Source organism: Rhipicephalus microplus, chromosome 9 (genome assembly GCF_043290135.1).
Source record: "Rhipicephalus microplus isolate Deutch F79 chromosome 9, USDA_Rmic, whole genome shotgun sequence".
Lineage (NCBI taxonomy): Eukaryota > Metazoa > Arthropoda > Arachnida > Ixodida > Ixodidae > Rhipicephalus > Rhipicephalus microplus.
Window position 1 is genome coordinate 83,049,742 of NC_134708.1, and position 25,535 is coordinate 83,075,276.

General features: G+C 46.9%; 22 non-coding genes across 22 annotated transcripts; all 22 read left to right on the forward strand.

Moving 5' to 3' along the window:
- The first annotated feature begins 1,865 nt into the window (after positions 1-1,865).
- On the forward strand, positions 1,866-1,939 carry TRNAN-GUU (transfer RNA asparagine (anticodon GUU)). The gene has a single exon. It is a non-coding gene; the product is annotated as a tRNA-Asn (tRNA).
- A 4,913-nt stretch (positions 1,940-6,852) lies between these two features.
- On the forward strand, positions 6,853-6,926 carry TRNAN-GUU (transfer RNA asparagine (anticodon GUU)). Its single transcript has one exon. It is a non-coding gene; the product is annotated as a tRNA-Asn (tRNA).
- A 75-nt stretch (positions 6,927-7,001) lies between these two features.
- TRNAN-GUU (transfer RNA asparagine (anticodon GUU)) lies at positions 7,002-7,075 on the forward strand. Its single transcript has one exon. It is a non-coding gene; the product is annotated as a tRNA-Asn (tRNA).
- A 75-nt stretch (positions 7,076-7,150) lies between these two features.
- Positions 7,151-7,224, forward strand: TRNAN-GUU (transfer RNA asparagine (anticodon GUU)). The gene has a single exon. It is a non-coding gene; the product is annotated as a tRNA-Asn (tRNA).
- A 75-nt stretch (positions 7,225-7,299) lies between these two features.
- On the forward strand, positions 7,300-7,372 carry TRNAN-GUU (transfer RNA asparagine (anticodon GUU)). The gene has a single exon. It is a non-coding gene; the product is annotated as a tRNA-Asn (tRNA).
- Positions 7,373-7,447: 75 nt separating this feature from the next.
- TRNAN-GUU (transfer RNA asparagine (anticodon GUU)) lies at positions 7,448-7,521 on the forward strand. The gene has a single exon. It is a non-coding gene; the product is annotated as a tRNA-Asn (tRNA).
- A 223-nt stretch (positions 7,522-7,744) lies between these two features.
- TRNAN-GUU (transfer RNA asparagine (anticodon GUU)) lies at positions 7,745-7,818 on the forward strand. Its single transcript has one exon. It is a non-coding gene; the product is annotated as a tRNA-Asn (tRNA).
- Positions 7,819-8,041: 223 nt separating this feature from the next.
- On the forward strand, positions 8,042-8,115 carry TRNAN-GUU (transfer RNA asparagine (anticodon GUU)). Its single transcript has one exon. It is a non-coding gene; the product is annotated as a tRNA-Asn (tRNA).
- A 75-nt stretch (positions 8,116-8,190) lies between these two features.
- Positions 8,191-8,264, forward strand: TRNAN-GUU (transfer RNA asparagine (anticodon GUU)). The gene has a single exon. It is a non-coding gene; the product is annotated as a tRNA-Asn (tRNA).
- A 75-nt stretch (positions 8,265-8,339) lies between these two features.
- On the forward strand, positions 8,340-8,413 carry TRNAN-GUU (transfer RNA asparagine (anticodon GUU)). The gene has a single exon. It is a non-coding gene; the product is annotated as a tRNA-Asn (tRNA).
- Positions 8,414-8,488: 75 nt separating this feature from the next.
- On the forward strand, positions 8,489-8,562 carry TRNAN-GUU (transfer RNA asparagine (anticodon GUU)). The gene has a single exon. It is a non-coding gene; the product is annotated as a tRNA-Asn (tRNA).
- Positions 8,563-8,637: 75 nt separating this feature from the next.
- Positions 8,638-8,710, forward strand: TRNAN-GUU (transfer RNA asparagine (anticodon GUU)). The gene has a single exon. It is a non-coding gene; the product is annotated as a tRNA-Asn (tRNA).
- A 75-nt stretch (positions 8,711-8,785) lies between these two features.
- Positions 8,786-8,859, forward strand: TRNAN-GUU (transfer RNA asparagine (anticodon GUU)). The gene has a single exon. It is a non-coding gene; the product is annotated as a tRNA-Asn (tRNA).
- A 76-nt stretch (positions 8,860-8,935) lies between these two features.
- TRNAN-GUU (transfer RNA asparagine (anticodon GUU)) lies at positions 8,936-9,009 on the forward strand. Its single transcript has one exon. It is a non-coding gene; the product is annotated as a tRNA-Asn (tRNA).
- A 76-nt stretch (positions 9,010-9,085) lies between these two features.
- On the forward strand, positions 9,086-9,159 carry TRNAN-GUU (transfer RNA asparagine (anticodon GUU)). Its single transcript has one exon. It is a non-coding gene; the product is annotated as a tRNA-Asn (tRNA).
- A 75-nt stretch (positions 9,160-9,234) lies between these two features.
- TRNAN-GUU (transfer RNA asparagine (anticodon GUU)) lies at positions 9,235-9,308 on the forward strand. Its single transcript has one exon. It is a non-coding gene; the product is annotated as a tRNA-Asn (tRNA).
- A 76-nt stretch (positions 9,309-9,384) lies between these two features.
- Positions 9,385-9,458, forward strand: TRNAN-GUU (transfer RNA asparagine (anticodon GUU)). The gene has a single exon. It is a non-coding gene; the product is annotated as a tRNA-Asn (tRNA).
- Positions 9,459-9,533: 75 nt separating this feature from the next.
- Positions 9,534-9,607, forward strand: TRNAN-GUU (transfer RNA asparagine (anticodon GUU)). Its single transcript has one exon. It is a non-coding gene; the product is annotated as a tRNA-Asn (tRNA).
- Positions 9,608-13,645: 4,038 nt separating this feature from the next.
- On the forward strand, positions 13,646-13,719 carry TRNAN-GUU (transfer RNA asparagine (anticodon GUU)). The gene has a single exon. It is a non-coding gene; the product is annotated as a tRNA-Asn (tRNA).
- Positions 13,720-13,945: 226 nt separating this feature from the next.
- On the forward strand, positions 13,946-14,019 carry TRNAN-GUU (transfer RNA asparagine (anticodon GUU)). The gene has a single exon. It is a non-coding gene; the product is annotated as a tRNA-Asn (tRNA).
- A 4,910-nt stretch (positions 14,020-18,929) lies between these two features.
- On the forward strand, positions 18,930-19,003 carry TRNAN-GUU (transfer RNA asparagine (anticodon GUU)). Its single transcript has one exon. It is a non-coding gene; the product is annotated as a tRNA-Asn (tRNA).
- Positions 19,004-19,079: 76 nt separating this feature from the next.
- TRNAN-GUU (transfer RNA asparagine (anticodon GUU)) lies at positions 19,080-19,153 on the forward strand. Its single transcript has one exon. It is a non-coding gene; the product is annotated as a tRNA-Asn (tRNA).
- Positions 19,154-25,535: the final 6,382 nt, after the last annotated feature.

Consider the following 25,535-nt stretch of genomic DNA (forward strand, 5'->3'; position numbering starts at 1 on the left):
TTTCTAAAGTTCCTAATGTCGGACACGCTTTATATGCTGACGACATTACAATCTGGTGTCCCGGAGGATCGGAGGCGGCGGTTGAACAAGCTCTACAGGAGGCTCTGGACGTTACAGAGTCTTTCCTGGAAGGTACGGGACTGGCGCTTTCGCCGGAAAAGTCGGAACTCCTGCTGTACAGACAGGCTAGACGAGGTGTTAGGGGACTCACCCCTCTCGATCAGGTGCCCATTAGCGTTTGCACCAAGGATGGTCGCACAATTCCTAGAGTCAATTCTATGAAAATTCTGGGGCTTTTATTAGACTCTAAGGGATGCAACGCAAAGACTATAGCCCATCTCACCACAAAAACAGAGAACATTCTGAGATTAATTATGCGGGTGTCCAACAAGAAGGGCGGCATATAGGCGAGGATATCCTCCTTAGGGCCCACCACGCTTTCCTCATGAGCCATATCATATACATAGTGGCGGCTCTCAATTAGACCAAAACGGAAAGGGATAAGTTGGACACGTTCATGCGCAAAAGTGTCAAAAAGGTGCTCGGCGTCCCAATCACGACTAGCACAGAAAAGCTCATGAAGTTGGGAGTGCACAACACCACTTCGGAATTAATTGAAGCGCAAAGGTCAGCACAAATAATTCGGTTATCGAGTTTCAAAACAGGAAGAAAACTGCTCGATGCGGCAGGCCTCCGTCCTATCTTCAATCAGGGAGAAACTACGCAGCTTGATTATCAAACAAGGAATTCCTTTATTGTTGACCCTCTTCCACGAAACATCCATCCCCAACACAATAAAGGTCGTAGATTGGCGAGGGCTAGGGCTTTCATAAAGAACCTCTCCGGAACAGAGACATTTGTGGACGCGGCGCGCCACGCCGGCGGCAGCGGGTTTTCCGTGGCAGTAGTCAATGACAGGGGAGAACTTGTCTCGGCAGCTTCAGTGAAGACCTCCTTGGTCGATGTAGCAGAACAGGCTGCTGTAGCGCTGGCATTACTGGACACGAAACGCACCACGGTGTACACCGATTCCCGAGCGGCCGTTAGGGCGTTCGCATCGGGATTGATAGCCACAGAGGCAGCCAGAATTCTCCACAGCAAACCCCCCTCAGACGTTATTCATCACATAGTCTGGTTTCCTGCTCACATGGGACCAGACGTACTGCCGGGTCACCTGAACCCAAACGAAATAGCCCACGACTGTGCGCGAGGTTTCACAAGCCGCGACGGGGTGGTCTCTCGGGTGGGTTCGGGAGAGCTCGTCCACAGTGATCCTTTCGTTACTTTTCTCGAGATAACATCTCATTACAGAGGAGAGCGACAGACTTTTCCCTTTCCCCATCATAAGCTCCACAGATCACAAGCAAGCACGCTCCGCATGCTCCAGACGGGGTCTTACCCCTCTAGGGGCTTTCTGAGCATGCTTCATCCGGATATTGATCAACTTTGCCCAGATTGTGGTGAATTTTGCTCTTTGAGTCACATGCTCTGGCAGTGCCCTGCGTTACAGGATTTTAAAACAGAAGAAGACTGGACGACGGCAATCACAGACCCCAGACAAGACGTCCAGCTTCAGGCTGTCCAGAGGGCCCGTAAACGAGCGGAGAGGCATGGCCTCTCTGTTCCGACATGGCACTAGCCAACGGCTGGGTGGGGACCTACATAGTTGGCCCGCTGCCTTGCCTTTCAGGACCAAATAAAGTTGTTTGTCCTGTGTCCTGTGATGTGTTATAGTAATGCTTGATGGGCTTAGTTTTTTTTAAGTCTATTGTATTGTTCGTTGTGAATTGTAATATATTTATCTTAGTAACCCGTTTGTGAAGTTGAACCGGAAATAAAGAAAAAAAAGAGAGTACAGCACGCCTGCCTCCGTGACGCAATCGGCTAGCGTGTTCGGCTGTTAACCGAAAGGTAGGAGGTTCGAGCCCTCCCGGGGGCGTTGTCTCACTTCTTTTTTCTTTGCTCTGATAGCTTTCGAGGAATGTTTTGACAGTGGTGAGAGTACAGCACGCCTGCCTCCGTGGCGCAATCGGATTCTGCTTTCGGCCACGGTAGTGAACGGACGCAGGATGCAGGGCTCCGTCGGAGCGGCTTCAGCGGCCCTTGAGGGCCGCGGTAACAGGTCAACTGAAGAATACCAAGTCATTCTGCCTCATCTGCCAACATGACGCGTTGCCTTAAATACCGTGTTTTTGCACGGAGACGTTCGAGCAAGACCCTACAGGGTTGAAGACTTCAGAGACGCGTTGGGCCTCACGGGAGTGCTAACGGACATCATAGCACTCGGAGCGTTCCAGATTAATCACGTCTGGGCGGTTACACTAAACGGAGAAGACACGACGAAGAAACTGCTGGCCTTCAAGGAACTTCAGGTGAAGGGACACCGGTGTCTCATCGTTGATCCCCATGACCGGCAGATAAAACTGCGTCTTCATTGGCTGCTTTACGGAGTTGCCGATGAGGATGTGCGGACGGCGTTCGCGGCCTTCGGCAATGTTGTCAAAGTGAATCGAGAGCGCTGGAGAGTCGACGGCGTCAGCGACAAAGCGTTGACGACGAGAACCGTGCTACTCAAGTTAAAGAGTGGAGTTACGGTGGAGGACCTTCCGCACCAAGTGCGCGTTGCGGGGGAATTGGCCCTAGTTGTGGCGCCGGGCAGGCCTATGCAATGATTGCGGTGCAAAGGGACTGGTCATGTACGGCGAGGCTGCAGGGTGCCACGGTGTTCAATTTGTCGGCGATTTGGACATGGAGACGCTCAGTGCGTCCGGTCGTATGCAGCAGTTACGAGCGCTGCAACGTGCGATGAGATCGAAGAGCAGACAATGAACGCCGCTGAGGCGGAAGACGCGGCTAAGGGGGCAGGAGACGCAACTAGTTCTCTGGTTGAACGCGGGCCAGTTTCGCCTGAAGATTACGATACAGCGTCGGAACCCGAGGAAAAAGAAACAGCTGAGTTGGACACCAGCCAAGAGAATTCCACTGAAGACGCACAAAGCCAATTGGTGGACATGTCGACGCAAGCGGCGAGAGGACGCGACATGCCAGCGCATGGAACGACCCGCGGGATCAACATGAGCTCGGCGGTCAAGCGTTCGCTGGAGCAATCTGCGGGCACTGCTCACGAGGGCAAAGTTGAGGGACCACCAGCGAAGGCGACACCGGGGCGGCACTCGGGCCTCAGAGCGAGGTCCAATCTACCTGTGGACCAACCGGTTGGCACTCCAAGGGACCCGCAGCTAACTGATGCCGGACCACCGGATGGCCCCGAAGACGTCTATCAGGGAGCTAGACGTACACGGTAAGCACCATGCTCCGGGCCTCCTCCCTCCTTTCTTTTGCAAGTAACGATGGCTAGTCACTGGGCATTGAGCTTTGCAACCTTAAATGTCCGAGGTTTGGCCTCCAAGAAAAAGCAAAGTGTATCGCCTGTTAATTGACCAAGATATTGACGTGTTAGCCGTGCAGGAGACAAAAGTGGAAGGTGAGGAGGAGACCCGGAGCATGATGCTGCGGTTTACGTCTAAATATTATGCCAGAGTTAGTCACGCAAACGGAACTTCGGCCGGTTGTGTTCTTTTTGTTAAAAAGATTCCGGGATTGATTGTTAAAAGTCACTTTTCTTGTGACTCTGGTAGAACAGTGACTTGTGATTTTAGTACTAGCGAAATTGAATGGCGCGTCATTTGTGTCTATGCGCCGAACGTGGAGGCAGACCGAGAAACTTTCTTTTCGTTAATTAAGCAACATTTACGGACACCAAAAAAGCTTGTTTTATTGGGGGATTTCAATTGTGTATTGAGCGCGAAAGATAGAATTAATAACCGCGATGTGCGAGACAGAAGTGTTGAAGTGCTCTATGACTTGCTGAATGAATCCGACCTGGATGAAGTTGCGGAGTGCCTCGAAGCAGGTCGCGAAGTTCGATTTACGCATTTTCAGGGAACCAGTCACGCACGTCTTGATAGGATATACATGGCAGGGGAGACGCTAGCTAAAAGCAATAGTTACACAGTCTTACCTGTCTCTTTCTCTGACCATTGTCTTGTACAATGCAACGTGGGACTTAAACAAAAAGAAAACAAATTTACTTGGGACTTATGGAAGTTTAACGCTAAACTACTTCAGGATGACATTTTTAATAATTTTGTTATTGAAGGAATTAAGAACATTAAAGTGATTGGAGCCTGTAATGTTGGCGAGGAATGGGAGCTTTTGAAGCAAAGCGTTAAAGTTAAAGCCATATCGAGATCTACTACTCTAAAATGTCAAAAAGAATGAAAGAAAATGAACTCAGAACAACACTTAAGAAATTGATAGCATTAGAAAGCAAGGAGCCCGGTGCATATAAAGAAGATATTCGAACGGTGAAACGACAAATCGAGCTAGTAGAGCAGGAACGCTACAGAGGAGCCCTCATTCGAGCGAGAGCAAAGGCGTGGGCTATGGGGGAGACTCCCACCAAGCGCGCACTTGGAATTGAGAAATCACGAGCGCGTCGTAATCACATCGACGAAATAGAGGAAAATGGAATTCTGCTAAATACTAACAGCACTATCGCTGAAGCTTTCTTTCGGTATTACAAGGGTCTCTTCGCAGCCGCATTAGTAGATGTTACGAAGTTCAAGGACACTTTCTTGAGCCGGGTGCCGCAATTATCCCTCGAAACGAAAGAAGCGTTAGAGAGGCCTATAACCGTTTCTGAAATTGAATATGCAATAGATAGTCTCGCCGCTGGGAAGTCGCCGGGGCCTGACGGTCTCGCTGCGATGTGGTAGAAAGCTTTTAAAACAGAAGTTTCACCAGTGTTACAAGCTGTGTTCAAGGAAGCCTACGCAATCAAAGAGTTACCACCTTCATTTGCCGAGACGCACACTATTCTAATACCTAAGACGGATGAAAAAGCAAAATTAAAACTAGTTTCCTCATATAGGCCCATTTCGCTAACCAACACTGACTACAAAATACTCATGAAAGTAATGGCAGGTAGATTGCAGTCCGTAATCACTGGAATAGTTGGGGAGAACCAAACGTGTGGCATCAAGGGGCGCTCAATATTGATGAACACAATGCGATGTGTCCTTGAGAGTTGCGATGCTTTTAATTCTCATGTTGCGATCCTCCAGCTTGATTTAGAAAAGGCTTTTGACTGTGTTCCGCAAGATGTGTTATTTTCCATACTTGAACATGTCAATGTCGGATCAGTGATTACAGAGGGCATAGTTTTGGCGTATAAAAACTCTACTACACGACTAATTATTAACAAGATCCCGGGGTCTCCCATTAGGCTGGAACGTTCTGTACGCCAGGGATGTCCGGCAAGTCCACTCTTGTTCGCATTGTACATAGAGAGCTTATGCTTGGCCATAATAGAAAACGAGTCCATCCGTGGTTTCAGACTGCTTGACGCCGAGGTAAAGGTTTTGGCATACGCTGATGATGTAGCAGTGTGTTGCACCACCAAAGAGAGTGTACCAGAGACAGTTGCCGTTGTTAAAATTTTTGGAGAAATTACAGGAAGTCGGGTTAATTGGGGGAAGTGTCTGGGGTTGTGGCACGGTGACTGGACATCAACCCCAGATACCTATGCTAACGTTCACTGGTTTTATACTCCAGTAAAATATCTAGGCGTGCCTTTCCAGCACTACAAGGACACCAACGATTACTGGACTGAACAAATAAAAGAAACGCGCGAAAGGACAGTGCAGTGGAATGGCAACTGTCTCTCAATGTTCGCCAGAGCCACAGTATGCAACATATTTTTAATGAGCAAATTATGGTATGTGATGCAGGTTTTGTGTTGCTCACGGGTGCATGTGCAAAAGCTGCATAGGATATTTGCTGTGTTTATATGGGGGTCTACTTGGGAAAAATGTAGTAGGACAAATCTGTTCCGAAGAGTAAAACAGGGGGGACTAAGCCTGTCGCATCTGCTCGTGCGACAACTAGTTAATCGTTTTATTTTCTTTCGAGATGTTCAACACCCCTTCTTAAGAACGGTATGTCAGTTACGCCTTTGTCGTGTTCTGCCTAACTTTGTGGTTAGCCCCGCAAGCATGCCGGGAGCTACGCAGGTTTCTTTAAGGAAGTTGCAGACAGTGTCCGGTTCTTGTCAGTTCGGTTTCCCAATGAATACCTTTCTTCGGTCGGGCGAAAGAAATTACATAAAGACATATGCGGCATGATTTTTCCAGTTCCTATGTATAGGTTAATAAATAGCGGGGGAGAAGGCAATGATGTTCTTAAGCGTGTTAAGAAAATGCAAATTCAGCCTGGTGCAAAAAGCTTTTTCTTTAAATTACACTCCGGAACACCGCCGGCTAAAACTTTTTTTAGAAGATAGGGGATTTTATATGCCATGGGGTTCGCACTGTTTGATCTGCCGAAAGCCGGAGACAATAGATCACGTTTTTCTGCATTGTTGGGAAGGGGTATACTTCTGGGATGTTTTACAGAGAACTCTAAAAAAGGAACTTCCCTTACATTTACTGGGTATCAGGTTTTTAACAGTAGAAAAAGAGGAGAGACTGCCTTTCGATCTTATAATGCTGCTTGGCCTCCATTGTCTATGGCGGGCAAGAATGGCCGGTTACTACTGTGACCCTGACAGGCGTCCGGCCCGTATGCTGTTCCGCGAAAGCATTGCTCAGTACATTGATATACTCAAACAACAAGATTTTGTTCCGGAATGGCTCTCCAGGGTCGAACTTCTGGTGAACCTGAAGGAATTTTAGCACTGTAATCACTAATAGTTCCGCGGCTTTTTTAGTCATAACTTCTGTTTGTATGTTACTGTTTACAGTGACTTATATTGATGTGTGCACCTTGTGCGAAACCGGTAATAAAAAAAAAGCCTCCATGGCGCAATCGGGTAGCGCGTTCGGCTGTTAACCGAAAGGTTGGAGGTTCGAGCCCTCCCGGGGGCGTTGTCTCACTTCTTTTTTCATTGCTCTGATAGCTTTCGAGGAATGTTCTGACGGTGGTGAGAGTACAGCACGCCTGCCTCCGTGGCGCAATCGACTAGCGCGTTCGGCTGTTAACCGAAAGGTTGGAGGTTCGAGCCCTCCCGGGGGCGTTGTCTCACTTCTTCTTTCTTTGAGCTGATAGCTTTCGAGGAATGTTCTGACGGTGGTGAGAGTACAGCACGCCTGCCTCCGTGGCGCAATCGGCTAGCGTGTTCGGCTGTTAACCGAAAGGTTGGAGGTTCAAGCCCTCCCGGGGGCGTTGTCTCACTTCTTTTTTCTTTGAGCTGATAGCTTTCGAGGAATGTTCTGACGGTGGTGAGAGTACAGCACGCCTGCCTCCGTGGCGCAAATGCTAGCGCGTTCAGCTGTTAACCGAAAGGTCGGAAGTTCGAGCCCTCCCGGGGGCGTTGTCTCACTTCTTTTTTCTTTGCTCTGATAGCTTTCGAGGAATGTTCTGACGGTGGTGAGAGTACAGCACGCCTGCCTCCGTGGCGCAATCGGCTAGCGCGTTCGGCTGTTAATCGAAAGGTTGGAGGTTCGAGCCCTCCCGGGGGCGTTGTCTCACTTCTTTTTTCTTTGCTCTGATAGCTTTCGAGGAATGTTCTGACGGTGGTGAGAGTACAGCACGCCTGCCTCCGTGGCGCAATCGGCTAGCGAGTTCGGCTGTTAACCGAAAGGTTGGAGGTTCGAGCCCTCCCGGGGCGTTGTCTCACTTCTTTTTTCTTTGCTCTGATAGCTTTCGAGGAAGGTTCTGACGGTGGTGAGAGTACTGCACGCCTGCCTCCGGGGCGCAATCGGCTAGCGCGTTCGGCTGTTAACCGAAAGGTTGGAGGTTCGAGCCCTCCCGGGGGCGTTGTCTCACTTCTTTTTTCTTTGCTCTGATAGCTTTCGAGGAATGTTCTGACGGTGGTGAGAGTGCAGCACGCCTGCCTCCGGGGTGCAAATGCTAGCGCGTTTGGCTGTTAACCGAAAGGTTGGAGGTTCGAGCCCTCCCGGGGGCGTTGTCTCACTTCTTTTTTCTTTGCTCTGATAGCTTTCGAGGAAGGTTCTGACGGTTGTGAGAGTACTGCACGACTGCCTCCGTGGCGCAATCGGCTAGCGAGTTCGGCTGTTAACCGAAAGGTTGGAGGTTCGAGCCCTCCCGGGGGCGTTGTCTCACTTCTTTTTTCTTTGAGCTGATAGCTTTCGAGGAAGGTTCTGACGGTGGTGAGAGTACTGCACGCCTGCCTCCGGGGCGCAATCGGCTAGCGCGTTCGGCTGTTAACCGTAAGGTTGGAGGTTCAAGCCCTCCCGGGGGCGTTGTCTCACTTCTTTTTTCTTTGAGCTGATAGCTTTCGAGGAATGTTCTGACGGTGGTGAGAGTACTGCACGACTGCCTCCGTGGCGCAATCGGCTAGCGCGTTCGGCTGTTAACCGAAAGGTTGGAGGTTCGAGCCCTCCCGGGGGCGTTGTCTCACTTCTTTTTTCTTTGCTCTGATAGCTTTCGAGGAAGGTTCTGACGGTGGTGAGAGTACTGCACGCCTGCCTCCGGGGCGCAATCGGCTAGCGCGTTCGGCTGTTAACCGTAAGGTTGGAGGTTCAAGCCCTCCCGGGGGCGTTGTCTCACTTCTTTTTTCTTTGAGCTGATAGCTTTCGAGGAATGTTCTGACGGTGGTGAGAGTACAGCACGCCTGCCTCCGTGGCGCAAATGCTAGCGCGTTCGGCTGTTAACCGAAAGGTTGGAGGTTCGAGCCCTCCCGGGGGCGTTGTCTCACTTCTTTTTTCTTTGCTCTGATAGCTTTCGAGGAAGGTTCTGATGGCGGTGAGAGTACAGCACGCCTGCCTCCGTGGCGCAATCGGCTAGCGAGTTCGGCTGTTAACCGAAAGGTTGGAGGTTCGAGCCCTCCCGGGGGCGTTGTCTCACTTCTTTTTTTCTTTGCTCTGATAGCTTTCGAGGAAGGTTCTGATGGCGGTGAGAGTACAGCACGCCTGCCTCCGTGGCGCAATCGGCTAGCGAGTTCGGCTGTTAACCGAAAGGTTGGAGGTTCGAGCCCTCCCGGGGGCGTTGTCTCACTTCTTTTTTTCTTTGCTCTGATAGCTTTCGAGGAAGGTTCTGATGGCGGTGAGAGTACAGCACGCCTGCCTCCGTGGCGCAATCGGCTAGCGAGTTCGGCTGTTAACCGAAAGGTTGGAGGTTCGAGCCCTCCCGGGGGCGTTGTCTCACTTCTTTTTTCTTTGCTCTGATAGCTTTCGAGGAAGGTTCTGATGGCGGTGAGAGTACAGCACGCCTGCCTCCGTGGCGCAATCGGCTAGCGAGTTCGGCTGTTAACCGAAAGGTTGGAGGTTCGAGCCCTCCCGGGGGCGTTGTCTCACTTCTTTTTTTCTTTGCTCTGATAGCTTTCGAGGAATATTCTGACGGTGGTGAGAGTGCAGCACGCCTGCCTCCGGGGCGCAGTCGGCTAGCGCGTTCGGCTGTTAACCGAAAGGTTGGAGGTTCGAGCCCTCCCGGGGGCGTTGTCTCACTTCTTTTTTCTTTGCTCTGATAGCTTTCGAGGAAGGTTCTGACGGTGGTGAGAGTACTGCACGCCTGCCTCCGTGGCGCAATCGGCTAGCGCGTTCGGCTGTTAACCGAAAGGTTGGAGGTTCGAGCCCTCCCGGGGGCGTTGTCTCACTTTTTTTTTCTTTGCTCTGATAGCTTTCGAGGAATGTTCTGAAGGTGGTGAGAGTACAGCACGCCTGCCTCCGTGGCGCAATCCGTGTGTGAAGCACCAGGTAAGCCCGACGCCGGGCTTCCATACGAAGGCGTAGGAGAAAGCAGTGAAAAGGTGGATGCAAGCAGCACCGGCGACACGTGTCTTGGCTCAGCAGACGAGACTCCCTCCGAGGCTGAACAGATGACTGGGATTGAAAGCGACAGTGGCACTGTGACGGGGAAGCGTCCCCGTGACGAAGGGAAAAAAGACAAGGGCACCACTGCTGCCTCCCCGGACGAACCACCCGCCAAAACGACTCCCGCTCGGCGGCCTCTCATCCGGCCACGGCCAAACATTTCGTCGGAGCGCAAGACGGCGGAAACGCCGCCTTCGCCAACTTAAGGACTGTACTGAGACAAGGCGTTCAGGAAGGAATTGCAGTTGTAAGGTAAGCGCCATGCCCCTGGGTTTTTCGTAGCCTTACAATGGTGCGAATAGAAAATTCAATCCATGTGGCCACTTTAAATGTGCGTGGCCTGGCCTCACGGAGAAAACAATGTCAGCTTTATCGGCTAGTAAGTGACCTCGACCTTGACATACTGGCAGTCCAAGAGACTAAAGTCCATGGCGACGATGAAACTGGGGGCATGGTGCGCCAATTCTTGCCGCGGTATTCTGTTATAGTTAGCCATGCCATAGGGACTTCTTCTGGTTGCGTTTTGTTCGTCAGACAGAGTCTGGGTGCTAAAGTAGAAGCCTCAACGTCATGTCCGTCTGGTCGGCTCATTGTTTGTGATCTTTTGTTTTCGGGATTGGAATGGCGCGTAATATGCTTGTACGCACCGACTGTCACTGACGAAAGACGCATAATTTTCGAACAACTAAAGCAGTATACCAAATGTAATAGGCTCCTAATCATTATTGGCGATTTCAACTGCGTCCTTTCAGCCAAAGACAAAACTAGCGAACGACATTACAGGGATGCAGGTACGGCTGTCTTAAGCGATACAGTAAGAGAACATGGTTTGGAGGATGTGGCCGAATGTCTCGGTGGTGGCCGGACTACGCAGTACACCCACTTTCAGGCAGCCAGCCATGCCCGACTAGATAGGGCGTACGTGAGTGTAGAATTGGTGCCGCTTTGCAAGGCATACTGTGTTAACGCCGTTTCATTTAGTGACCCCTGCTTGGTTAGCTTTGTAGTAGCTAGCACGAAAGAAACGAAAAGGGCCTTCGAGTGGCAACTATGGAAATTGAATTCGAATCTGTTGAGTGATGAAAAATTTATGGAGGAAGTAATGACGGAAGTTGAAAAAATGAAAGTTCGCAGTAAAAACACGTTTAGAGAAAAATGGGAGAACTTCAAGCAGGTCGTTAAATTGAAGGCTTTGGAACGCTCGAGCGCTATAAGCAGAGAAAAAGGAGCAGAAGAAAAGCTCATGCGCAGAAACCTGGAAAAATTGCTCCTCGAAGAATGTAGAATGCCCGGCATGTTTCTTGAAGATATTCGCGCGTTGAAAAGTAAAATTGAGCGGTTCGATGTCGAAAGATACCGCGGTGCTATGGTTCGGGCAAGAGCCGAGCGACTGATAACGGCAGAAGCACCGTCAAAAAGGGCGTTGGGCTCAGAAAAGTGGCATGCGCGTCGTAATCAGATAACAGAAATTGAACACGAGGGTGAAGTCAGCGATGACGCAGATGTTATCGAGCGTGCTTTCTTTGAGCACTTCAATGGTTTATTCGCCGCCAGCTCAGTTGATGTCGATCGTTTTAAAAAAGATTTTTTACCGCTGATGCCGAAGCTTGACAATAATACAAAAGAAATATTGGAGGAACCCATTTCGGAAGAGGAAGTTAACAGTGCTATTGAAAGTATGCATCCCGGGAAATCGCCTGGCCCTGATGGCCTGACTTCCGCCTTTTATAAGGGTTTCAAGTTTGAAATAACACCAGTCTTAGCCGACGTTTATAATGAGGCATTCGAGCTGAAAATATTACCCCCGTCCTTTTCATCATCTCACACTGTTCTTATACCAAAATCGGAAGACCCCGTTGCACTGCGCAGAGTAAATTCTTACCGCCCAATCTGCCTCACTAATGGAGATTACAAGATATTCATGAAAATCTTAGCTAAAAGGTTGCAAACAGTCATTACGGAGCTCGTGGGGCCGCATCAGACGTGCGGCATTAAAGGTCGAACTATCCTCACGAATATACACGCAGCCCGGAGCATCCTCGAATGTTGCGACGCTATAGGTGCGCGAGTCGCAATGCTGCAAATCGACCTCGAGAAGGCTTTTGACAGGGTGCCTCATGAAATTCTGCTGTGCATCCTAGATTATGTGAATTTAGGGAAAATAATCAAAGAGGGGGTTGTCATGGCGTACCGAGACTGCTCAACGCGGCTAATCGTTAACAAGGTGGTGGGGAAGCGCATCCCAGTCAGGCGTTCGGTCCGTCAGGGTTGTCCTCTCTCACCACTATTGTTTTGTTTGTACATAGAGTCCTTTTGTTTGAGTGTCATAGAGAATGACTGTGTCCGTGGGTTTAAGCTGCACGAGGTTGAAGTCCGACTGTTGGCTTATGCGGACGATATTGCCATTTTTTGCGCGGACTCTGAGAGCATAGCAGATGCTGTCAAATGCGTTACTAACTTCTGTGCTGCAAGTGGCAGCGCTGTAAACTGGGGAAAATGCCTTGGCTTTTGGCACGGTGACTGGGCAGAAACCCCAGACAGTTTTGCCAGCATAAGGTTTGTTACGACACCGGTGAAATACTTGGGTGTCCCCTCGAATGCTACAAAGACAGCGACTCGTACTGGAGGAGCCAAGTGGATAACCTGCGGGAAAGAGTGAACAAGTGGAATGGCTGGAATTGGTCTATGTTTTCTAAAGCCACAATTTGCAACATATTCTTAGTGAGTAAAATTTGGTATATCTTACAAGTCTTACATTGTTCAAGGGTAAACATCCAAAAATTTCACCGTGTGTTCGCTGTCTTTGTGTGGGAATCGTCTTGGGAAAGATCGAGTCGGACCAATTTATTTCTTCGAGTGCGAAATGGAGGACTCGGCTTGTCGCATTTGTTTTTAAGACAGGTAGTCAATCGATTTTGTTTCTTTAGAGACGTCGACAACCCATTCCTTCGCACTGTCTGTCAACTTCGCCTGGGGCAACACTTGCCTAACATGGTTGTATCAACCTGCAGCGTACCTGGTGGTGTTTATGGCTTTCTCCGCGAAGTTGTACTTTCTTGTAGGTTTCTGTCGGTGCGGTTTTCACTTGAATACTTGAGTCAAGTCCGACGAAGAAGGTTGTACAAGGACCTATGTGATGTGTTTTTACCAGTGCCTTTGTATCGGTCCCTTTACAATGTATGCCATGGCCACACTGTACTAAAGCGCGTCAAGGCGATGAAAATATCGCCAGGTGCTAAGAATTTCTTTTTTAAATTACATACCGGTACGCTGACCGTCAAAACCTGGATGGCTGCAAAGGGGTTCTACGTTCATTGGGGCACGCATTGCATAATATGCAGAAAGGAGGAGACAATTGAGCATGTATTCATTGACTGCTGGGATGCTATCTTTCTTTGGGACGTGCTCCAGCGCACGATCAAAAAAGACTTCCCCATTGATGCATATGGCATCCGCTATTTGCAAATACAAAGTGACGATGGTACCCCATATGATATGATAATGCTTATGGCTCTTCATAGCATTTGGAAATCCAGGATGGCAGCCATGCACTTTGATGTAGATGCACGAGCACCCACCCAGTACTTCAAAGAGTATATAAGAAATTTTGTGGATGAACAAAAGTTGCAGGAATTCCCCCCAGAATGGCTGCCGCGCGTCGAATTACTATCGACGATAAAAACATTTTAACAGATGCGTGGCCACATCGTTTGAGCCACGGTTTTTACAATGTTTTGGATTGTGTTGTGTAATTATCAGTTAACATGTGTATTGTTTACGTGAGCCGAAAACAGGCAATAAAGAAAAAAAAAGCCTCAGTGGCGCGATCGGCTAGCGCGTTCGGCTGTTAACCGAAAGGTTGGAGGTTCGAGCCCTCCCGGGGGCGGTGTCTCACTTCTTTTTTTCTTTGCGCTGATAGCTTTCGAGGAATGTTCTGACGGTGGTGAAAAAAAAAGCACGACTGCCTCCTTGGCGCGATCGGCTAGAGCGTTCGGCTGTTAACCGAAAGGTTGGAGGTTCGAGCCCTCCCGGGGGCGTTGTCTCACTTCTTTTTTCTTTGCGCTGATAGCTTTCGAGAAATGTTCTGAGGATGGTGAGAGTACAGTACAAGTGCCTCCGTGGCGCAATCGGCTAGCGCGTTCGGCTGTTAACCGAAAGGTTGGAGGTTCGAGCCCTCCCGGGGGCGGCGCAATTTTTTTTATCTCACAGGGTCTCTTTTTTTCGTTACCTTTTTAATATTTTCTTTCTGTATGGTACCTGTATTCGAGAAAGGTGCTGCCATCTTGCTCTTGCCGAGCACGACAGCTAAGCCTGGATACAACGCCGGCCAGGCATGGATTCAGCTACTCATTTTATGGTAGGGGTGGGGGGTGGGAGGCGGTTGCTTAAGGTGACACCTGAAAGGGTGACGACATTTATGACTTCGGCGACTTTGAGCGTATCTATCTATCTATCTATCTATCTATCTATCTATCTATCTATCTATCTATCTATCTATCTATCTATCTATCTATCTATCTATCTATCTATCTATCTATCTATCTATCTATCTATCTATCTATCTATCTATCTATCTATCTATCTATCTATCTATCTATCTATCTATCTATCTATCTATCTATCTATCTATCTATCTGTCTGTCTGTCTGTCTGTCTGTCTGTCTGTCTGTCTGTCTGTCTGTCTGTCTGTCTGTCTGTCTGTCTGTCTGTCTGTCTGTCTGTCTGTCTGTCTGTCTGTCTGTCTGTCTGTCTATCTATCTATCTATCTATCTATCTATCTGTCTGTCTGTCTGTCTGTCTGTCTGTCTGTCTGTCTGTCTGTCTGTCTGTCTGTCTGTCTGTCTGTCTGTCTGTCTGTCTGTCTATCTATCTATCTATCTATCTATCTGTCTGTCTGTCTGTCTATCTATCTATCTATCTATCTATCTATCTATCTATCTATCTATCTATCTATCTATCTATCTATCTATCTATCTATCTATCTATCTATCTATCTATCTATCTATCTATCTATCTATCTATCTATCTATCTATCTATCTATCTATCTATCTATCTATCTATCTATCTATCTATCTATCTATCTATTTATCTATCTATCTATTTATCTATCTATTTATCTATCTATCTATCTATCTATCTATCTATCTATCTATCTATCTATCTATTTATTTATCTATCTATCTATCTATCTATCTATCTATCTATCTATCTATCTATCTATCTATCTATCTATCTATCTATCTATCTATCTATCTATCTATCTATCTATCTATCTATCTATCTATCTATCTATCTATCTATCTATCTATCTAGCCGCTTACGTTTGGGTGCTCTCGTGGTCAGCATCTTAGCTTAGCGTGAACCAAAATTAGCGTGGGAGTTAAGATCGTTTGATGAATATGACGCCCTGGTCAAGAGATGAATAATGTCACAATGCCGTTGCGTACGTCGTCAAACACTTCTCGCTAGAGAGTGGCACATACTCACGGGCAGGTATGTGGCACTGGTATGCGGGTATGTGCCACAGGTGAGTGACAATTAGCATCTACCCAGGAACGACGAGAACACACACGGGCTACTTTAACGTGCGATTGTTAAGAAATACTCGACATCGGTAGCGTTAAACCGATGATTGAAAATGATAAATGTCAGGGTCCCAGTTGGAATCAAACACAAGCCTTCTGCGTGGCAATGAAACATTTTACCACAGAGCTACGCCAGGTATCGGAACTACTTTTCAAATAGGCGCTGATCTCCGTGAAACGTCCATAGTGGTTGCAGTGCTGCCTACCCATTTTTATAAACACTACATGTGTACTCCTTTGATACAACCGTCACGTGGATTAAGGTAAATTATGGGTAGTTGCCATGCGCTGAAGTTGATTTGCGTAGAAGTGTCCAGGGCCAGCATCCTCGCGAGCATCAGCACTTTATATCAGTTTCTGGTATTGCTGATGCGCATGTTCCAGTTGGCATCGTTGCGCAAGTGCAAGCAACTGGTTACATAAACATCTGCAACTCTTCAGCATATGCCTGTGCGTGCAGCATTTGTACATATACTGAGCATCATTTCATGATGTGTCGCTCAATAAAAAAATTGCAACACCGTCACCTTCCCTCCGCATGTTTCGCATAACGCCGATTTGCAGGTACGTGGGATCTACCGAATTTTTTCGCTTCTATCAGAAAAACCCCTTCATAGCATAAACACTGGTAATATATTCTCACAGTGACTTCACTCATTTGTCCTAATTGATCATAAGAGGTGGACTGTGAGCACTGGAGTGAGGGGTATGGGCTGACACAGACATTTTTGGGGCGGAGGAGGGGCGACCACACATGCTGCCCCCCCCCCCCTCTCTAGATCTGTCACTGACGCCAACTTTTGATTCTGCCACGTGATGTATGGCGAACTAAAAGTGCACTACAATGACAACTGCACCGTAATTATACGTAAACAATTAAAAAAAAACGTAATTCAAACTAGAGTAAAGAGCGAGAATTGCAGCTCTCTATACCCCGTGTTATTCAATTTCACTACGCGCCAATGGTGCTTTACGAAAACGTACGAGTTTTATGGTAGTAAACGTCGCCATTAGTACTCAGTATTTGTGTGGCCAAGGTGAGACGGGTTGAAGTAGTGCAATCTCCCTCCCCTCCCCACTACTGAGAATTTTCAATTTTCTATGTGTATATATATTCACACAGACGCAAAGCACGCAAGCACGCACGAACATGCGTCTTAAAGGTTGGCTGTGACGATAGTTATAGCGCAAGAACGAAACGACGACACAGAGATAAGAAGGACACGAAGAACACGAGCGCTAGCCCAAGCTGCCACACTTTTAAATTGGCTGTGAGTTTGAGTTGTGCAGGGGCACCACTGTCGCCACTCCGTACGTGCCACTGATAACAACTGCCTGGCGCTATGCCATAGTTGTGTTGCAGAACAGTTTTACGCCACGTTTATGGGTCGTGTTTCGGAGACGACGCTCTCGGATGAGTGAAAATTAAAAGTTTGATGCGACGTTTCTATGTGACCGGAGAAGTTACGCCTAGGTTTCAGAGATAATTGCCATTTACATTGCAGCACGTCACTGTTTAACCCTAATCATTCTATTCTAATATTAGGGGTTTAACGTCCCGGAATTAGGATATGAGGGGGACAGATATGTAGTGGAATGCTCTGCAAATATCGACCACCAGGTGTTCCTTAACGTCCACAGGCATTGTACAGTACACGGGGTTCGATAGACCAGTTCTCCTCCACTGAAATGCGACCACTACGGCTGCAATCGAACCCGCGACCTGCTAGTCAGCAGAGGCGCAGCGTAGCCACTTACACCACTGTGGCAAACCATTAAATATTTCACGCATTTTATTATTTATTTTTTGTAATCGATTTGCTGAAATCAACAGATACTAAGGATCACTGAAGCAAAATTTTTCCGTTCCGATTTTGTTTTTGTTTGCTTCAAAAGAAAGGTTCTCCAAGGGCCGAATGTGTACTGGTAATGTGAGCGCAGCGTGAAAAATTAATGACAATATCCTTTTTAAAAGCTAGTTGCCGTTACCACAAAACTCAGACGTCACGACACGGTGTGAGCTTTTCGTCTCGTGCTCGTGCAAGATCACGCGACGTTTTCACGGCCGCCCCGCTTTGCGACTCCGTCGGTGACGCACAGGCGGCCATTTCGGATATTTTCGTACCTGACGTCATCACAAGTAGCGATAGTGGTGCACGAAGCGCCAGAATTGACACTCTAGCCTGACGTCTCGATAGTGGTAATCTCAACAGATGCACCGTGGGAAAATCGACTTCAATGTCTAAATGAAATATATTAGCACTTACCGAGCTTAAAACTTGCGCAGACCACTATTTATATTTATGGAATATTTGTATGACTAATTGAGCTCATCTTCGAAAGTTTGCGTCTGCATACCATTCGTTTAGGGAGTGACGAACCCTTGAAGAAATTGCATCACGGAAGGCAAAGCTATTTTTCTACTTACCTATATCTCTGACTGCATTTTTAAATGCGCAAGCTATACAACTGCTGTAACAGCACACTCAGGCGCTTTCGAGAATGTTACACGTAGTCCGGCTTATAGTTTCAAATGTAGCGTGTAGTTATACAAAGAAGAGTGGCGTATACGAATAATTTACAACCCAAAAGATGCCTCGTTACAACTTGTACTATGTAAAATTTACATGCGGTGCAACACAAGTCCACAACACTTTCAGGTTTTATTCCAAGTGATACGCTGATGGCTACAATTCATGATTTGTAATATGCATTGTGAAGAACTTAATTTTGGTAAGCCGAACAATGATATGAGGTTAGTTGATCGAGTACGCATTTTTGACATATGATGCAAATGATACCCATCGCTTGTAGTATGGGTGCCTAATGATGGCTATTGAGCTGTACGTTTCATATCTTATATATACAGTTTATTGATTCTCTAAAAGAAATCTCCCCTACATTTCGTGTTTTCGTGACACCTAGGAAATGACGGCATTGAAGCGAAAACAAGTGGTATTTTGTAAGATATAACTCGAGCTGTCTAATATGCAGCCTCGAGAAATACCGTAAGGGCTTCTACTCTGACGCATCTCTCATTGCGAATTCATCAACTACGCTCCGCCGCGGTGGTCTAGTGGCTAAGGTACTCGGCTGCTGACCCGCAGGACGCGGGTTCGAATCCCGGCTGCGGCGGCTGCATTTCCGATGGAGGCGGAAATGTTGTAGGCCCGTGTGCTCAGATTTGGGCGCACGTTAAAGAACCCCAGGTGGTCTAAATTTCCGGAGCCCTCCACTACGGCGTCTCTCATAATCATATAGTGGTTTTGGGACGTTAAACCCCACATATCAATCAATTCATCAACTACTCAGGCAGAATTTCATATTGTCTTCCGTTTTTCCAGCGCTAGGTGACGTTCAGCCTCCTTGGCGCGATCGGCTAGAGCGTTCGGCTGTTAACCGAAAGGTTGGAGGTTCGAGCCCTCCCGGGGGCGGTGTCTCACTTCTTTTTTCTTTGCGCTGATAGCTTTCGAGGAATGTTCTGACGGTGGTGAAAAAAAAAGCAGGACTGCCTCCGTGGCGCAATCGGCTAGCGCGTTCGGCTGTTAACCGAAAGGTTGGAGGTTCGAGCCCTCCCGGGGGCGTTGTCTCACTTCTTTTTTTCTTTGCTTTGATAGCTTTCGAGGAATATTCTGACGGTGGTGAGAGTGCAGCACGCCTGCCTCCGGGGCGCAATCGGCTAGCGCGTTCGGCTGTTAACCGAAAGGTTGGAGGTTCGAGCCCTCCCGGGGGCGTTGTCTCACTTCTTTTTTCTTGCACTGATAGCTTTCGAGGAATATTCTGACGGTGGTGAGAGTGCAGCACGCCTGCCTCCGGGGCGCAATCGGCTAGCGCGTTCGGCTGTTAACCGAAAGGTTGGAGGTTCGAGCTTTCCCGGGGGCGGCTGATATCTTTTCTCACCACCCCGTGAATATTTCTTTATTCTATTTCTTTCTTTTTCATGGTGGCAAGAATACGCTTTCGGACAGCCGTACCCTTTTGAAAAAAAAAAACAGACAAACAATGAAGCGCACAGCATTGCGCCTGTTTGGCAAGCGACTGTGTTCGTCATTTTTGTTAAAACTTAAGTCGCTCTTCTGAGTGTCATGTATACAGCGAATCACTTGCGAGCATATGTCGGCGGAAATTGTGGAGCTCCCTCAGAGGAACAAATGAAATATACTTTGCGCTTACGAGTCGCTCGCAACAAATCGTAGTTCACTTTCGATCAATAGCTGAAATACTGATGTTTTACCGTAGGAGCTAAAAAGAAAACATAAACTTTTATTTTACAATTTTTTAGAGTTGATTATTGTTTCGTTTAGTGAACGGATCTCTCATTATCAAACAATATTCATACATTGGGCAAATGATTGTTCTCTGTGCTAGAATACGTACAGATGAGGTAGACAGTTACCTGTAATTATGTCAACGTGTTTCTTCCAGGTCAGACCATTAGTTATCCATAAGACAAGGCATTTATATTTTGCATCTTCTGTTAGAGTGACGTTATTAGTGCCATACCGACAACGTAAACATTTTTTAGTTTTATTTTCATAAAAACTGTTTTGTTGTAATTACTAACAGTCTGTCATTTTTACCGCCACGAAACTACCTTGTTAATTAGAAAATTCAGCCTTATCTGATCTCCGGCAGACAATATTTTTATGTTTAATCCACAATCATGAGCATAAAGATTTAAATTTACAGAAAGGTGGGTGATTGTATCATTTAGAAATAAACGAAATAAAAGAGATCGGAGGACTGAGCCTTGATGTACGCCGGAATCCACAGAAAGTTTATTATAGCAGCTGCCATTAGGTGCAAGAAGTTGTTGTCCTTTTTGGTGGTATACTTGAATTGACAGAATGAGTTTCATATTTTTCAAAATAAATTACAATTTATTGAGTAATTTTTTGTGCGAAACTTTATCGAACGCGTTTTGAAAGTACATTCGAATGACATCTAGCTGTTCAACTTCATTTAGTGCGGTAGCATAATCGTGGATGATTTCAACTAGCTGTGTAGTGATTGAATGGCCACGTAAAAACCCATGCTGTGCTCATCCTATTACTCTGCGTTTCTCAAGAAATGTTAAAAAACATATGGGGGTTTGGGACGTTAAACCCCACATATCAATCAATCAATCAATCAATCAATCAATCAATCAATCAATCAATCAATCAATCAATCAATCAATCAATCAATCAATCAAAGAAATGTAAGAATTTGTTCGTGAATTGTGTTCTCTTAAATTTTACGAGCTGTTTATCGCACAAAGCCAGATTTGTGACTCAGAATAAAGCGGCTATATTGAAAAGGAAGAGCGGTAGATTAACGAATAACTGACAACGGTGCAAGTTTATAATGTGCGAATTTCAAAGTGTTTGACACCCATTGCAATTACTTGTGGCATTCATCGCAAGAATGCGATGTGAGAAAAAAAAAGAAGAGCCTGAGAAAACACAAATATCGTCGAACCAGTGGAGGATTTGTATAGCGCGTTTGATGCCGCATACATGAAAAATATAGTTTTAATTGAGAAGTTTAGTGTCTAACGTGGCCACCTGAAGCAAAGAATTGTGTTAATTTGAAAATCATAGCAGAGGCCTTTGCCCTGCAGTCAGTGCGCTGAATCTGACAGTGATTATGGCGATGACGACAGGGAAATCCACACCACGCTCAAATTTATTCAAGATACGCCTTGTGAAATTGAGACTACAGTGCATTATTGCATTATGCATTGTGTGGTAGGTAGATTTCATAAGTTAGAGCAGCTAATTATTGTTAACAGGTTGGGTACGTATTTTTCACATTCATTAGTGCGAATAATGTTCATTGCTTTGAGTGATCGAGCTGGACGATTACGACTGTGCTACGAGTCATAGAGTAAACCTGTAATGCCTTTACTAGCTTAGAAAGACCGCTTCGTTTTACCCTAGCCTTCTATGGCACCGGCGGACATAACACCGCGAGGTGCAAGTGGTATTTTGAGGATAAGACGACAGCTGTGTGGGATGCAGCCTCGTGATTAACTGAAATGGCTCCAACAGTGTCACAACTCTATTCATTACTACTGACACTGAATTTCATATTGTCTTCTGTTTTCACAGCCGAACGAATCACGCAGCCTCCATGGCGCAATCGGCTAGCGCGTCCGGCTGTTAACCGAAAGGTTGAAGGCTCGAGCCCTCCAGGGGGCGTTGTTTCACTTGTTTTTTCTTTGAGCTGATAGCTTTGGAGGAATGTTCTGACGGTGGTGAGAGCACAGCACAACTCTATCTGTGGCGCAATCGGCTAGCACGTTCGGCTGTTAACCGAAAAATTGAAGGCTCGAGCCCTCCCGGGGGCGTTGTTTCGCTTCTTTTTTCTTTGAGCTGATAGCTTAGAAGGAATGTTCTGACGGTGGTGAGAGTACAGCACAACTGTAACTGTGGCGCAATCGGCTAGCGCGTTCGGCTGTTAACCGAAAATTTGAAGGCTCGAGCCCTCCCGGGGGCGTTGTTTCGCTTCTTTTTTCTTTGAGCTGATAGCTTTGGAGGAATGTTCTGACGGCGGTGAGAGTACAGCACAACTGTATCTGTGGCGCAATCGGCTAGCGCGTTCGGCTGTTAACCGAAAGGTTGAAGGCTCGAGCCCTTCCGGGGGCGTTGTTTTGCTTCTTTTTTCTTTGAGCTGATAGCTTTGGAGGAATGTTCTGACGGTGGTGAGAGTACAGCTCAACTCTATCTGTGGCGCAATCGGCTAGCGCGTTCGGCTGTTAACCAAAATGTTGAAGGCTCGGGCCCTTCCGGGGGCGTTGTTTTGCTTCTTTTTTCTTTGAGCTGATAGCTTTGGAGGAATGTTCTGACGGTGGTGAGAGTACAGCACAACTCTATCTGTGGCGCATACGGCTAGCGCGTTCAGCTGTTAACCGAAAAGTTGAAGGCTCGAGCCCTCCCGGGGGCGTTGTTTTGCTTCTTTTTTCTTTGAGCTGATAGCTTAGAAGGAATGTTCTGACGGTGGTGAGAGTACAGCACAACTGTAACTGTGGCGCAATCGGCTAGCGCGTTCGGCTGTTAACCGAAAATTTGAAGGCTCGAGCCCTCCCGGGGGCGTTGTTTCGCTTCTTTTTTCTTTGAGCTGATAGCTTTGGAGGAATGTTCTGACGGCGGTGAGAGTACAGCACAACTGTATCTGTGGCGCAATCGGCTAGCGCGTTCGGCTGTTAACCGAAAGGTTGAAGGCTCGAGCCCTTCCGGGGGCGTTGTTTTGCTTCTTTTTTCTTTGAGCTGATAGCTTTGGAGGAATGTTCTGACGGTGGTGAGAGTACAGCTCAACTCTATCTGTGGCGCAATCGGCTAGCGCGTTCGGCTGTTAACCAAAATGTTGAAGGCTCGGGCCCTTCCGGGGGCGTTGTTTTGCTTCTTTTTTCTTTGAGCTGATAGCTTTGGAGGAATGTTCTGACGGTGGTGAGAGTACAGCTCAACTCTATCTGTGGCGCAATCGGCTAGCGCGTTCGGCTGTTAACCCAAAAGTTGAAGGCTCGAGCCCTCCCGGGGGCGTTGTTACGCTTCTTTTTTCTTTGAGCTGATAGCTTTGGAGGAATGTCCTGACGGTGGTGTGAGTACAGCACAACTGTATCTGTGGCGCAATCGGCCAGCACGTTCGGCTGTTAACGGAAAGGTTGGAGGTTCGAGCCCTCCCGGGGCGGCGCAGTTTTTGCTTGATTTTTGTTGTGTGTTCCTTTTTTTCCTTTTGTACCTGCATAAAGGTGCCGCCATTTTTCCCTTGCCGAGCGCGGCAACTGTATGTGATTGCAATGCCGATGGCAGGAGCGTTACGTGATGTATGGTGACCAAGGTTTGACCTAGAGTGCACTAGGTTTACTAGTACAATGCAGTGATGCGCAAATAAAAGAAAAAAAAGAAGCTACGAGAAGTACAAAAAAGTAAAGAAAAGAAACTGCGGCTTTCACTACTCTAGCTCAACTTCAATAATTTTCGATGGTGCTTTACGAAAACATACAAAGTTTATAGCAGTAAACGTTGCCGTTACTACTCAGTATTTGTGCGGCCAAGGTAAGACGGGTTGAAGTAGTGCAATCTCCCTCCCGTCCCAACTACTGAGAATTTTCAATTTTCCATGCGTATATATATATATTCATAAAGACGCAACGCACGCACGAACATGCGTCTTAAAGGTCGGCTGGGACGATAGTTATAGCGCGAGAGCAAAACGACGACACAGAGACATGAAGGACACGAGCGCTAGCCCAAGCTGCCACACTTCCAAGTTGGCTGTGAGTTTGAGTTGTGCAAGGGCATCCTTGTCGCCGCTCCGTACGTGCCACTGATAACAACTCCCTGGCGCTGTGCCATAGTTGTGTTGCAGTACAGTTTTACGACACGTTTACGGGTCGTGTTTCGCGGACGACGCTCTCGGATGAGTGGAAATTAAAAGTTTGATGCGACATTTTTTTGTGACCGCATAAGTGATGCTGAGGTTTCACAGATAACGACAATTTACAATACATGGCATCACTGTTTAACCAGTAATTGTTTTAGGCGTATTTATTTCTTTTTGGTGGTCGTGTTGTTGAAGTGAACCGGTACTAAGGGTCACTGGGTTGTGCAAGGCAGTGCCAATAGTAACCATTTTAGCCAGTAGGCGTACACGTTATACCACGGTGCGACAATGCTGGAATTCACGGGAAAGGCATATCACACCAGAAAACATTTATTTATTTATTTATTTATTTATTTATTTATTTATTTATTTATTTATTTATTTACAATACCTGACAGACTTCTTATCGGAGCATTGTGTGCATGGCAAAATGACATACATGGTAAAATGACATGCTATATGTGACACGTGACGTGACATGTTATATGACATGTGATAAATGCAGTAAAAGAGGAAATAAAAACTATTCAATATGAAAAGTGCGCTGTGATGTAAACGAGTGCGAAAAAAGGAAGAGAAACAGCTAGGTACAAAAACTAAACAAAGGAAGAGCTTGCGTAAAACATGAACACGAACAAATGGAAAGTCAGTGATTGAGAAATGAAGCAAATTCAGCAGCGTTTACAATACTACAATGTGACATAGTACAACGTTACACAATACAAAACATGTAAGATAACAAATATAGAAAGAAATAAATGAGAAATATCTACGTAAGCTTGAAATGTTCGAGTAGGTGGTCGTCAAATGCTTTGAGATTTGGGATAGAAGTGATATCGCCAGGGAGATCGTTCCAAAGCTAGATGGCGTGTGGCTGCGAAGAACAACTTGACGCCCTTGTATTCCCGAAGATGCGCTCTAAACTGTCCCGATTATGGAGCCGCCTAGACATGCGCAGCAGGGTTTTCAAAGGGAGGGAGTGTGACCTGGTGTTTTGAACATATCCACGAAACAGGCATAAAAGGGAAATACACCGGCGAACCTAAAGAGGGTGCAGCGAATGTTCGAGTTTTATTTTAGTAATACTTGATTTGCGTTCATAACTTCCGGTAATAAAATGGGTGGCATGGTTTTGAACAAGCTCTCAGTTAGTAATAAGTAGTCTTGATGAGGGGACCAAATAGATGACGCGAATTCTAATTGCGGGCGAACGAAGGTTACGTACGCTAACTTGCGAATGTTCGGAGGCGATTTACGCAGATTACGACGAGTGTACCCAAGCGTTTGTGATGCTTTAGCACAGATAGCAGTAATGTGGGGGCGCCATGAAATATTGGGAGTTAAGTTTATCCCTAGGTACTTAAATGACTGAACACGAGATATGACAGTGTTGTTAATGACGCAGGGAAAATAAAAGTTTGAATGTTTGCGCGTGAAAGAAATGAGTTTACATTTTCCAGAGTTCAATGCCATCAGCCATTTATGATACCACATATTTGTAAGGTTAATGTCATTTTGCAGGATGTGGTGATCATCAGCTAGAAGATGTTATTTTTCTGTGTTTATATAAACAATACTGTTATAGGCGATTTATCTAATAAGTGAGGAAATATTATTGGGCAGGTCAATAATGTACAGCGGTGAGCACTGTTAGGGTGAACACGCGAGCGCGTGGCCGACGGCACTGTCAGCGCCCCGTTACGGTCATCACTGGAAACATTGCACATGCGCAGCATGTGCTTTGCGAAG